A 12,279-nucleotide genomic window follows, 5' to 3' on the forward strand; every position below is an offset into this window, starting at 1 on the left:
AACTTACTTGCCTAGTTAAATGGTTAAAAAAATAAAAAAGTCATGTTGAAAAGGAATTGGTCTAATATGAATTAGAAGTGTAGTCAGTAAGACATTACTATTATGAATTAGAAGTGTAGTCAGTAAGACATTACTTAACGGTCCCACACAGTCATCCTATTTCCTAAGTAAAAATAGCCTTTGAATGACCAATGAATGACTCATAATATTTTTACGCTATTCATGTAAAATGCTCAGAGTTTAAGAAATGGTACCTTTTTCTCTCATCTCTATCTATCAGAAAGCTTGAAAGAATATGCTGTGTGGCCTTTGCCAGGTAACAAAGTAAACAATTGGCCACTTGTCATTGATGACAAGGTAAACAATGGGCCACATGTTATTCTGAGCCTAAATATTATGCCTCGAGCCAATTTTGTCTGCAAAATGCTCTCATGGTCAACAGAGTTGATCATGAACTGTTGGATATCAGACAAACAGCAGCAATACAAAACTTAATTTTCTATTGTTTTGTAACTATACTGAACAAAAACATAAACGCAACATGCAACCATTTCAAAGAGTTTACTGAGTTACAGTTCATAAGGAAATCAGTTGATTTAAATTAATTCATTAGGCCCTAATCTATGGATATCACGACTGGGATGGTCACAGATACCTTTTTTTTAAAATTAGGGGCGTGGATCAGAAAACTAGTCAGTATCTGGTGTGACCACCAATTGCCTCATGCAGCGCGACACATCTCCTTCGCATAGAGTTGATTGGTCTGTTGCTTGTGGCCTGTGGAATGTTGTCTCACTCCTCTTCAATGGCTGTGTGAAGTTGCTGGATATTTTGGTTGGAACTGGAACCCGCTGTCGTACATGTCAATCCAGAGCATCCCAAACAATGGGTGAAATATCTTGTAGGTATGCAGGCCATGGAAGAACTGGGACATTTTCAGCTTCCAGGAATTGTGTACAGATCAATACGACATGGGGGCGCGCATTATCATGCTGAAACATGAGGTAATGGTGGCAGATGAATCTCTGCATTCAAATTGCCATCGATAAAATGCAATTGTGTTTGTTGTCCGTAGCTTATGCCTGCCCATACCATAAGCCCACCGCCACCATGGGGCAATCTGTTCACAACGTTGACGTCAGCAAACCGCTCACCCACACGACACACGGTTGAGGCCAGTTGCAAGTACTGTCAAATTCTCTAAAATTACGTTGGAGGCGGCTTATGGTAGAGAAATGAACATGCAGTTATCTGGCAACGGCTCTGGTGGAAAATCCTGCAGTCAGCATGCCAATTGCATGCTCCATCAAAACTTCAGACATCCGTGGCATTGTGTTGTGTGAAAAAACTGCACATTTTAGAGTGGCCTTCATTGTCCACAGCACAAGGTGCACCTGTGTAATGATCATGCTGTTTAATCAGCTTCTTGATATGCCACACCTGTCAGATGGACTATCTTGGCAAAGGAGAAATGCTTACTAACAGGGATGTAAACAAATGTGTGCACAACATTTGAGTGAAATAAGGTTTTTGGACATTTTGGGGATATTTTATTTAATATCATGAAGCTTGGGACCAACACTTGTTACATGTTGTGTTTATATTTTTGTTCAGTATAATTACAGAATACAGTTTGCTGATACACTTCTTCTTCACAATAATTAGTAACGCCCAAGTCACTTTTGAAGCTTAGACGTAAGGGACTGTACATGTAAACAGCATACAATAAGTCTACTGGAGAATTGATTGGTGTCGCTGCATTAACATAATGAATGACAATATGTTCAGAATTTATTTGATCATTTACAATAGGCCAGCATAACCAAAATAGTTATCAGCATGAACACTCAAGAGACAAAGGTGAGAAATAATGATGAGACATCATGCCTAATATCAGTGATGTAAAAATACTTTAAAGTACTACTTAAGTAGTTTTTTGGGGTATCTGTACTTTACTATTTATATTTATGACAACTTTTACTTTACTACATACCTAAATAAAATAATGTACTTTCTACTCCATACATTTTCTCTGACACCAAAAAGTACTTGTTACATTTTGACAGAAAAATGGTCCAATTCACACTCTTATCAAGAGAACATCCCCGGTCATCCCTTCTAGCCTCTGATCTGGAGGACTCACTAAACAGAGAACATCCCTGGTCATCCCTTCTAGCCTCTGATCTGGAGGACTCACTAAACAGAGAACATCCCTGGTCATCCCTTCTAGCCTCTGATCTGGAGGACTCACTAAAAACAAATGCGTTGTTTTTAAATTAATGTCAGAGTGTTGTAGTGTGCCTCTGTAAATTACAACAAAAAAAAAGAAATTGTGCTGTCTGGCTTGAATAATACAAGGCATTTTTAATGATTCATATTTGTACTTTTACTTTTGATATTTAAGTATATTTAAAACCAAATACTTTTAGACATTTACTCAAGTAGTATTTAACTGGGTGACTTTCACTTTTACTTGAGTCTAGTAAGGTATCTCTACTTTTACTTGAGTCTAGTAAGGTATCTCTACTTTTACTTGAGTCTAGTAAGGTATCTCTACTTTTACTTGAGTCTAGTAAGGTATCTCTACTTTTACTTGAGTCTAGTAAGGTATCTCTACTTTTACTTGAGTCTAGTAAGGTATCTCTACTTTTACTTGAGTCTAGTAAGGTATCTCTACTTTTACTTGAGTCTAGTAAGGTATCTCTACTTTTACTTGAGTCTAGTAAGGTATCTCTACTTTTACAACAGTAGGACTTTTGACTACTTTTCCCACCACTGCCTAATATCGGCACCCGGCCGCAGGACCCACTAATTTGTACAGTTTGTAACACTCATCTCCCGTCCGAATGCTTGGAAAAAAAACAATACCACAAGGTAACAAAATATGATATAACATCACATTAAAGTGAATTACTTAGGCTTTAGGAAATGCAACCAACTACAGAGATTGATGGGGAGGGGAGTGGGAATGAAAGGGGGCCCATGTACCCCACTTCAATCAAGCAGACTTCAGTCACCCACTTGGTTTCAGTCACCCACTTGGCCTCAGTCACCCACTTGGCCTCAGTCACCCACTTGGCCGCAGTCACCCACTTGGCCTCAGTCACCCACTTGGCCTCAGTCACCCACTTGGCTTCAGTCACCCACTTGGCCTCAGTCACCCACTTGGCCTCAGTCACCCACTTGGCCTCAGTCACCCACTTGGCCTCAGTCACCCACTTGGCCTCAGTCACCCACTTGGCCTCAGTCACCCACTTGGCTTCAGTCACCCACTTGGCCTCAGTCACCCACTTGGCCTCAGTCACCCACTTGGCCTCAGTCACCCACTTGGCCTCAGTCACCCACTTGGCTTCAGTCACCCACTTGGCTTCAGTCACCCACTTGGCTTCAGTCACCCACTTGGCCTCAGTCACCCACTTGGCTTCAGTCAAATCGCCTTACAGTGAAATGCTTACTTACAAGCCCTTAACCAACAATGCAGTTTTAACAAAAATAAGAGTTATGAAAATATTGACTAAATAAACTAAAGTAAAAAAAAGAAGAAAGAAAGTTGATTGAAAACAATTCAATTAAAATAACGAAGATTCATACAGGGGGTCCCAGTACCGAGTCAATGTGTGGGGGTACAGGTTGGTCGAGCTAATTGAGTTAGTATGTACGTAAATGTAGGCACAGTATGGGTAAAGTGAATAGATAATAAACAGCGAGTGGCAGCAGTGTAAAAAAGGAGGGTCAATGCAAATAGTCCGGGTAGCCATTTGATTAACGTTCAGAAGTCTTATGGCTTGTTAAGGAGCCTTCTGGACCTAGACTTGGTGCTCTGGTACCATTTGCCATGCGGTAGCAGACAGAACTGTTGGGGGGAGCCTTCTGGACCTAGACTTGGTGCTCCGGTACCATTTGCCATGTGGTAGCAGACAGAACAGTTGGGGGGAGCCTTCTGGACCTAGACTTGGTGCTCCGGTACCATTTGCCATGCGGTAGCAGACAGAACAGCTGGGGGGAGCCTTCTGGACCTAGACTTGGTGCTCCGGTACCATTTGCCATGCGGTAGCAGACAGAACAGTTGGGGGGAGCCTTCTGGACCTAGACTTGGTGCTCCGGTACCATTTGCCATGCGGTAGCAGACAGAACAGTTGCTAGGATTGCTGGAGTCGTTGACAATTCTTAGGGACTTCCTCTGACACCGCTTGGTACAGAGGTCCTGGGTGGCAGGAAGCTTGACCGCAGTGATGTACTGGGCCGTACGCACTACCCTCTCTCGTGCCTTGCGGTCGAACGCCGAGCAGTTGCCATACAAGGCGGCGATACAACCAGTCACGATGCTCTCGATGGTGCATCTATAGGACTGTTTGAGGATCTGAGTACCCATGCCAAGTATTTCAGTCTCCTGGGGGGATTAGGCGTTATCGTGCCCTCTTCATGAATGTCTTGGTGTGCTTGGACCATGATAGTTTGTTGGTGATGTGGACACCAAGGAACTTGAAGCTCTCAAATTGCTCCACTACAGCCCTGTTTATGTGAATGGTGGTGTGCTCGGCCCTCCTTTTACTGTAGTCCACGATTTGCTCCTTTGTCTTGATCACGTTGAGAGAGAGGTTGTTGTCCTGACACTACACTGCTAGGTCTCTGACCTCCTATGGTCAGCGCTTACAAGATCCACTAACCCACTGTCAATGATGGTACATCATCCTTACTCAGGATTAGCTTCCTGGCAACACCCATCGAATGTTCTCCCTAATTGACAAAGCAACTTCGCTTGAATTGTGCACTGCACACTGCACAATTTTCGGTGCACCCTGTCCACCCAAAATGAGAAGCAGCCACTTCTGTCAGATGTCTTCATTCTTTGTAAAATAGTGAAAAGTTAATATTACACTATGACATCCAGTCACAACACAGTGTGCTTTTGACGGCATGCTGGTAAGTAGCTTGCTAGCTAACGGTCAAACCACAGATGAAAGGTTACCAGTGTCTTTGGTCGTAGGCACACATGTGACGATGGTTTTAAGGTGGTACATATTTCAATTAATTAAAATGATAAGACGCTAACATTTCTGGCTTTATGTGACATTGCTTAAACCAGGAAGTAAATCCTTGGTAATGTCTTCCTCCTGAATCCACAAGGGGAGGGGCACCACTAACATTATGATCAAACTTTATCAATGTAGAATCTACAGTCATTTTTCATTCCTACAGCACTTTTAACTGGTTTCATACAAATATCATTCAATTTGATTTACAAGGTGTTATAACCATATCATAATGCATATAACCACTTCATTACAGCCACTTCATAATACATTATACGTCAGCTTCAAGTGTTTGAAAAACTGTGTTGTCATATTTTCAGATTCAGCTAATATGGAGTGTTCAGGTAGGAATTATGAGGTAAAAAAAATTATATACGTTTTTAAAAAAGGAATCGATAACTTGAACTGCTTAACAAAGAATGTAGATAGTCATAGTGCATTGTAACCCACAGTATTATAGCCACTACACTATGACAACCTTACAGTGATGCCAAGCCAACTGATGCAGCAAATCTGATTCCAACCCAACAAAATGAACATTACTTCAATTTCACAGTCAACTCCATACAGCATTATTAAGATGATCACTAAATTACGTTGACGGATATTATGACAGTTTTGACAGCTATTACAGTGAGTCCCTCAGAATATGTCTCTGTTCGTGGGGTGGATGTCAGTTGACAGTTATCAAAGTGAGTCTCTCAGAATATGTCTCTGTTCATGGGGTGGATGTCAGGGCCAGATAGATCCTTTCATCACGTCTTCAGTCAGACTGCTATCCTCAGTGTCCAACAGAAACAACAGCTGCCATAGAGGTCAAGGCTATGAAGCAAGTGCTACAGACACTAAACAGTCAGGGACAACTTTATTTTCTCATTCATGCACAGACAGGAACACAATCAGTCAAGTGTGCGACTGGTGGGGAAACTGTGCTGAATGGACTGTGCTGTACCTTACTCTTACTTAGAGATGACTGGACCCCTGCTCCTCTAGTCCCTGTTCCTCCAAACCCTAACCCTTAGAGCTCACTGGACCCCTGCTCCTCTAGCCACTGGTCCTCTAAACCCTAACCCTTAGATCAGACTGAACCCCTGCTCCTCTAGTTACTGGTCCTCTAAACCCTAACCATTGGAGCTGACTGGACCCCTGCTCCTCTAGTTACTGGTCCTCTAAACCCTAACCCTTAGATCAGACTGGACCCCTGCTCCTCTAGTTACTGGTCCTCTAAACCCTAACCTTTAGATCAGACTGGACCCCTGCTCCTCTAGTCCCTGGTCCTCTAAACCCTAACCTTTAGATCAGACTGGACCCCTGCTCCTCTAGTCCCTATTCCTCCAAACCCTAACCCTTAGAGCAGACTGGACCCCCACTCCTCTAGTCCTTGTTCCTCCAAAGCCTAACCCCTAGAGCAGACTGGACCTCCGCTCCTCTAGTCCTTGTTCCTCCAAAGCCTAACCCTTAGAGCAGACTGGACCCCTGCTCCTCTAGTCCCTTGCCCTCTAAACCCTAACCCTTAGAGCTGACTGGACCCCCGCTCCTCTAGTCCTTGTTCCTCCAAAGCCTAACCCTTAGAGCAGACTGGACCCCCGCTCCTCTAGTCCCTGGTCCTCTAAACCCTAACCCTTAGATCAGACTGGACCCCTGCTCCTCTATCCCTGGTCCTCTAAACCCTAACCCTTAGAGCTCACTGGAACCTTGCTCCTCTATCCCTGGTCCTCTAAACCCTAACGCTCAGAGCTGACTGGACCCCTGCTCCTCTATCCCTGGTCCTCTAAACCCTAACCCTTAGAGCTGACTGGACCCCCGCTACTCTAGTCCCTTGCCCTCTAAACCCTAACCCTTAGAGCTGACTGGACCCATGCTCCTCCAGTCCCTGTTCTTCTAGACCCTAACGCTCAGAGCTGACTGGACCCCTGTTCTCCAGTCCCTGGTCCACGTTACAAACGCCATATCACATTCAACAAACCAAACATTCAAATACCCGTTATGGAAGGTAAAGTAAAACACAAACTGGTCTGTGCATCAATACGGGTATATTGTAAAATACGCTATACCACCCAGCCCTAGTTTCAATGCTCCAGCACCCTCCCCTTGCGAGGATAACGGCGCTGAGCCTTTTTATAAAATGTTTTCTGAGATGGGAGAACACATTGGAAAGGATCTTAGACAATTCCTCCATACAGCATCTTTCCCAGATCCTTGATATCCTTTGTCTGCGCTTGTGGACTACTCTCATCAATTCAAACCACATGATTTCATTCCGGATTCAAGTCCGGAGACTGAGATGGCCATTGCAAAAATGTTCATGATGCCGTCGAGCTTAACAAGGGCCCCAGGACCAGTGGAAGCAAAACAGTCCCATAACATTAAAGATCCACCACTGTATTTTACAGTAGGTACGAGGTTCGTTTCTGCATATGCATCCATTTTTCGACGCCAAACCCTCTACTGGTGTGCGTGCCTGAAAATGTAGTTCAGTATTTGTATAATTTATTTTATACAGTCTTTTCTGCTCATCTTTATCAAAGGGTTCCAATAATTTTGGACCTGACTGTATATTTCTCCCATCTGCAACACAGCAAAGCGGAGATAGACGACAGACATTAACATTTATGTTAACGGTCTGTCACAAGAGACTATACTCTAGAGGACTGTGATGTCACTCTTTCCTAAGGCTGGTCTGGACGAGTCGCCCCTGCTACCCAAGATGCTTGTTCTGCCAACAGCTGCAGGACAAGCGACCTTGAAGGAAGGGAGGGGGTGGGATTACCGCTTTCATCAATGTTCTCTTTTGTATTTCACACTGGTCTGTATTTGGCCATACCACGCTGGAGCGCAGCTCAAATTGCAGCAGATGTGGTTTGATACTCATTACTATGGCAGGGGGGTAATAAAGCCAACGTGCTATGGTGGCTGCATTTACTTCTAACACCCAGTTTGTGAACATATTGAAGACACAGTCATTGATAAGGCTAGTAAATAATCCTGTTTTGGTCTACGGTGTGTACCTCTGTCTTTGACTTCCTGACATTGAACCTTATTAAGGTTTAACAGATCTGTTTGATTGGGTGGTTATGGGGGATGTAAATCTTTCTAAAAGACACAATAACTCACCTTTGGATTCATTTATTTATACTTTTAAGAAATATGTTAAATTATACATTTCAGACTTGCTGTAAAAGTAGAGCCAAGGACAACCTACACTGTAGAGCAGAGGGATCCGGTGCAGGACAGCACAGTATTTTGACCATATTAGTAGACCCTGTCTTCACATTGCTGACATTGGGTACTGTAATAGATTTTACCACGGAGATATGGCCTGGAAAAAAAACAAGCTCTGAATGAGCTGAGCCTTGCACTGGCCTCTCCACGTCTTTCAAAGGGGACCAGGAGTGTTATGTGGATCCCTGCCACCGCATGTGACATTACACATCCCAAAATAGACCTTTTACCGTGGGGACATTGTTATGGATTAAATCATGTTAAAAAAAAAAAATCCGCTGTTGTGATCCAACGGCTCATGCCTGTTGTAATGAAAACTACTTTGTGAGTGTAGGTGTAGTTTAAAACACCATTAAAGTGTACTGGATCAAGAGTTTACTTAGCAACCACACAAAGGCTCCACGGTCAAAAAAAGATCAGACTTTTAGAATGACAGTAATGACAGTTTAGCATACTTATCGACAGCTGACGGTCAACAATACCATCGGGGTTTGGCAATGGTTCTGACAGCTGCAAGGTGTGCAGACTTATGTTCCATCCCAGCAAACACCCTATCACAGCTTATTGCGAAATAGACAAATTAGCCGACTTATTCGAAATTCATTGTTCATTGTGTATTATACACAATTTTTTTCATAACATAATCGTGTACATTACACCATTTTCTTACGAATTCCAATTTGTTGTGGCTAAAATAAGCTAGGTCAACTCTGTGGCTAACGTTAGCTAGGCTAAAATAAGCTAGGTCAACTAAGTGGCTAACGTTAGCTAGGCTAAAATAACCATTTGCTAGCATGTTAAGGTTAGGGTTTAGTTAACATGCTAGCTAAGTAGTAAGTAGTTGCACAGTTGCTAATTAGCTAAAGTTGTCAATGATGTGATTTGAACACGCAACATTTGGTTTGCTAGACCTTTGCGTTATCCGTCCTGACCACCGCCCTCCTATTGTTTCTGTCTTAAGTAACCTACTGTCTTGATCTGATTGAAATGCACTGTATATTAGTGTACTGTACACACACAAAAAAACGAATTTCCAATAAATAATTTGGATGTTTTTCACAATAATCTGTGATAGTGGGTTGATCACAGCTCATAGTTTTCATTTAGATGAGCCAGGTGTGTTAATGCTGGGACTGGTTTAATAAAGCATGTGCACATTGACAGCAGCTCTCCAGTCAGGTGGATCGTATCCTGAGCTGACAAGGTCAAAATCTGTTGTTCTTCCCCTGAACAAGGCAGTTAACCCACTGTTCCCCTGAGCAAGGCAGTTAACCCACTGTTTCCCTGAGCAAGGCAGTTAACCCACTGTTTCCCTGAACAAGGCAGTTAACCCACTGTTTCCCTGAGCAAGGCAGTTAACCCACTGTTTCCCTGAACAAGGCAGTTAACCTACTGTTTCCCTGAACAAGGCAGTTAACCCACTGTTTCCCTGAACAAGGCAGTTAACCCACTGTTTCCCTGAGCAAGGCAGTTAACCCACTGTTTCCCTGGGCGCCGATGACGTGGATGTCGATTAAGGCAGTCCCCCTCCCCCCCCCCCCCCCCGCATCTCTCCGATTTAAGTCTTCTTTCTTTTCTTTTTTTAATGCGGAAGACACATTTCAGTTGAATGCATTCAGTTGTACAGCTGACTAGGTATCCACCTTTCCCTTTCCTGTCCGGGGCTTTGGTCCACAGCATTCTTCGTCAGCACACCTTTACCCCTTCCTGTCCACAGCATTCATTGTCAGCACACCTTTACTCCTTCCTGTCCAGGGCTTTGGTCCACAGCATTCATCGCCAGCACACCTTTACCCCTTCCTGTCCACAGCATTCATCGTCAGCACACCGTTACCCCTTCCAGTCCACAGCATTCATCGTCAGCACACCGTTACCCCTTCCAGTCCAGGGCATTGGTCCACAGCACACCTTTACCCCTTCCTGTCCACAGCATTCATTGTCAGCACACCTTTACTCCTTCCTGTCCAGGGCTTTGGTCCACAGCATTCATCGCCAGCACACCTTTACCCCTTCCAGTCCACAGCATTCATCGCCAGCACACCTTTACCCCTTCCTGTCCACAGCATTCATCGTCAGCACACCGTTACCCCTTCCAGTCCAGGGCATTGGTCCACAGCACACCTTTACCCCTTCCAGGCCAGGTACCGTTTTAACACTCCTTTACACTGCTCATTCCATTATGAGAGTCCTCCCTTGGCTGTGAAGTCAGTTTTGACCTTTGTGGCCTACTGTACAGGTGTGCCCTCTGGCTTGGAGTGAAAGGTATATAATTACTTTTACATTGATCTAAGATTTGTTTTGTAAATCCCCCTCCACCTGTAATGGTTAAATTGAAGATTTGGTAAACTGATGTTAAGGGAAGCTTCTAACCAACTGTTTATCTTAGAGAAACAGGTGTCAAATATCAAGTATGCTACATCTCTTCCCATTCAAATATCTTTAATGTCATGAACTCCATTGAAATAATCTTAACGTGCGAAGAACGTCTCTCTATCCACAAACGAGTCCAAGAAAATATGTTGTGTCTCTGTGTGGCATCAGTGGCCAAACATAGCTGTGTGCAAGTGTTGGCTGATAATCACTTCAAAGGTGTTAAACAATAAGCCTTGAATGCAGAGATGAGAATAGCATAGCCCAAGAAATTTTAAGATTGTTTGCCTTGCCTACTCAACATTTGTCTCCTGCAACGCCCCCAATGGAGTTTCCAACTTTATTAACATTGTGACATTGACACATTGTTGCACAGGTTTGGAGAACGTTGTTACATCATCAGTTTACTAGCAGGGGATAGGATGAGACATCTAACATAAACAGAATGCCACATTAATTTAGCTGAACCAATTGGAAATAACTCCCTTTTATTAAACAACAGCTGATTGCAGAAGTTTGACAGAAAAGATTCACTGGATATTAAAAGCTGTGAAATTACTGACTTAAACATTTAAAAAATAAAATAAAAATGATACCATGAACAAACACATCTCTTAACAACTACATACAGTAGTAGTAGTATATCAAATTTGAAGGATAAATCTCAAATCTCCAATTTGGAAAAACAAATTAATTGTTTTGGCCACAGGATTGGTGGTTTCTTTTGGTATCATTTGAAAGGGTTACACATGAAGCTTCGACAACACCTTGGTGAAACAATTTAAACAAGTGTTGTTAGTACCATTCACAGCAGCATTCAAAACACCTGTTCAACATCATTCATATTTATCAATTTCACAATGAAAATGCGTATTTTTACTGTCACAATCCTTAAGCACCCTGACACACTGTTCACTCAAAAGGCTAGAGTGCAGTGTAACAGGGGTGTTATATGCCAATTCAGTAATCTAATGTTTATGATCGGTTGATTGAATTTGCATGCCAATAAGACGTATTGCCGTTGGCCACGCTTGTTGATAGCGGGAGATCGAATGTCAATTCTTCCCAGTCTAATATTTACATACAAGTGGTAGGCCATGTTCTAAACTTAATCTCTATATTCTATTCATGTAAATTAACATGTGTGGAAGTTTAGTACGTAGAGCAGCAGAGCGTCAGTCACAGCGCTTTACTCTTGTAGCACGTTAGGGGTTAAATCCCTTGCTCAAGGTCGACCGAGGTTTAAATTGTACATTTCACATTTCTGAGCTAGATTAGCTTGATTTCACTTTCCAGACGCAATGAAACCAACGGAATAGTCCCAAAAGTGCAAACCCAACCCGTCTGACACTCAAGGCAGGTTCAAGCAAATTCGATTTGAACCCAGGTGTGGAAGGCACCTGAGCAATTTGATGCTATTGTAACGCGTTAATTAAACTTACCGGAGACTAGCATTACTGCCACAACCCTATGGATATAGGCTTTAGTAAAGGATGAATTGACATGAAATGTAAATGAATAGGAATAAATGACTTTATTGTAACTATTCCGTATAAATGTTATATCAGTTTTATTGAAGCCAGCTCAGCTGCTATGCGGTTTACCGCAGAGTGTAATAAAAGTTTGAGGCAGCTTTATTGCAGTCAGCAATATG

The sequence above is a fragment of the Oncorhynchus clarkii genome, chromosome 28 (assembly GCF_045791955.1).
Source record: "Oncorhynchus clarkii lewisi isolate Uvic-CL-2024 chromosome 28, UVic_Ocla_1.0, whole genome shotgun sequence".
NCBI lineage: Eukaryota > Metazoa > Chordata > Actinopteri > Salmoniformes > Salmonidae > Oncorhynchus > Oncorhynchus clarkii.